The sequence below is a fragment of the Mastomys coucha genome, unplaced genomic scaffold (genome assembly GCF_008632895.1).
Source record: "Mastomys coucha isolate ucsf_1 unplaced genomic scaffold, UCSF_Mcou_1 pScaffold8, whole genome shotgun sequence".
Taxonomy (NCBI): Eukaryota; Metazoa; Chordata; class Mammalia; order Rodentia; family Muridae; genus Mastomys; species Mastomys coucha.
The window spans coordinates 9712109-9714271 of NW_022196914.1; the positions used below are offsets into that span (position 1 = coordinate 9712109).

The following is a 2163-nucleotide window of genomic DNA, read 5'->3' on the forward strand; positions in this document are numbered from 1 at the left end:
GTTTCCAAATCCTCGGTTCGTGGGACCCCACGCAAGTAGGAGCTGCGGGACGGCATCCTACACAAAGAGATTCAACCAAGGCAGGAAGACCCAACCTGAATGTGTGTTCACAGTCACATTGACAAGGGCTCCCACTCCCTACTGAGTAAGCAGAAGGTGAGCTGAGCCCTGGCATTCATCTCTGTCTGCTTCCATATTGTTCTTACTCTTCTTGTCTCCTCTAATCTGAGGCTGATTATTACTTTCTTCTTGTCTTTCATAACACTTATAGGTTGGAGGAATAGTACTCAGGTGTTTTATAGAATGAACCCCACTTCAATGGGTAAGAAGTTTTTCATGATTAGCCTGGGGCTGTGGGATTCTCAGAGGATGTGAAGAGCCTTCTTAGCATGCATTTCCAGAAGTTTCATGCTATCAGCTTCTATGAGCATCGACTTACCACTAGTAATATCAATATTCACTGATTGTTTAAATTGTGTTTTCTAAGTTTCCTCACTGAAAGGTATCTCTCTATTTGAGGGGAGATGTTGAATTCTCTCTCTCTCTCTCTCTCTCTCTCTCTCTCTCTCTCTCTCTCTCAAGTAAAAAATAAAAATAAAAATAAAAAAGGACCCAGGTCCAATTATTCATATTGCAATCATTTCAAGTTAGTTCATTTTGTTACGTACTAGTTAAGCAATCAAGTTAAGATAATGGTCCTAAACATGGGCTCTAATCCAATATGCCTGGTATCCTTCCAAGAGGAAGAAACATTTAAGTGTGACATCTGAAGACACAGGGATTCAGGGGAGACTGCCATGTACTCACGGAGGCAGTGGTTGGAGTGACATAGCTATGCACTGAGAGCTGGCAGTTGTCCTAGAACGTTAGAAGGGACAGAGAAGGTGCTTTCTGCCACCACTTTGTCAGTTGTTCATCAGCCAAGAGCAGGTAGCCAGTGAAATCATACAAACTCTGGAGAAGCAATCCTTAACTCAGGTCTGTCTTGAAAACCATCATATAATTCTGTTCACAGTCAGAAATAAAAATCTTCTTATTTGTGACCAGGCAAAGAAATGCATTCTAATAACCACTTCAAAACTGTGCTCAAGGGATTGGCTGCAGCACTTGGCAAACACATACAAAGTCCTGGATTCAAATATTAAAACAAGCCCACCCCATCTTAAAAAGGTCAACTCCAGTGCTTTCCCCTCTAGAAGGAAAGAAAAAGAACAGGAGGGCAGCTCCAGATGGTTTTGTGTAAAGCTACCCAATAAGCTGTATGTTCACCCATGTCAACAGAGGTAGCACAAGTTCCATGCTGTTTGAGAAAGTTGGCACATTTTACTTTGCATGGGACTCCCTCTCTTCCCTCCTTTCTTTCATTCCTCTCCCCTGACTTTCTGCTTGCTAGCTTTCTTATTTTATTTTATTTAAAAAAGATGCACACACATACACACACAGACACACAGACACACACACTCATTTTAAGTATACATTAAGTCTGACTGTATGAAAAAAAGAAGACAAATGAAGAGCCTTCTTTTTGCTACCTTGTTTGCAGCCACAAAGACTATTATCTGAAATTCTTGAGCATTTCATTAAGTTTACTTTAAAATTTAATTATGTGAAATCAGTGCATGAGAGCTTGTATAATCATCATGGCTTAGAAGATGATCCCTTAAGAGTTGCACATTCAGGGGAGCTGGGAAGTTGCCTTACCACAATATGTTTAATGCAGGCCCATTCTTTTTATACATGTAGCATTTTTTGGAAAAATTCCAAAACCTTATGAATATGTATGACCTAAATTGTTCATTTATCTTAGCAGCCAACAAGTGTTTCTTAGTACACAACATTGGCCATTAATTACTTTTAAAAATGTATGTTACTAAAGGTTTCCTTCAAACCTTCAGACAGAAGCTTCAGTCTTGGTTGCCTTTAACACTTATGTTTAAAAAACAGGCATACACACAAAGTAACCAGAGAATATATCTATATTGTACATCTTACATATGCATGTTACAAATATTTATCTTACATATATGTACTTTCATATCTTTATATACATAAACATATAAATCTTCCTGTATAAAATGTCGATGTTTAAACATTTCATGTGTCATTACATGACTGTCCTTGCATTTATAAATTTTCTAGTCATGTTCTTTTTTTTTTTTTTTT

At 38.1% G+C, this 2163-nt stretch overlaps 1 long non-coding RNA gene across 1 annotated transcript in view; it reads left to right on the forward strand.

The window, feature by feature from the left end:
- The first annotated feature begins 50 nt into the window (after window positions 1-50).
- The window catches only part of LOC116083460, a 14382-nt gene continuing 12269 nt past the window's right edge, over window positions 51-2163 (forward strand). The window contains exon 1 of the long non-coding RNA XR_004115724.1: window positions 51-156. This is a non-coding gene — a long non-coding RNA (uncharacterized LOC116083460). The remainder of the gene's footprint in view (window positions 157-2163) is intronic.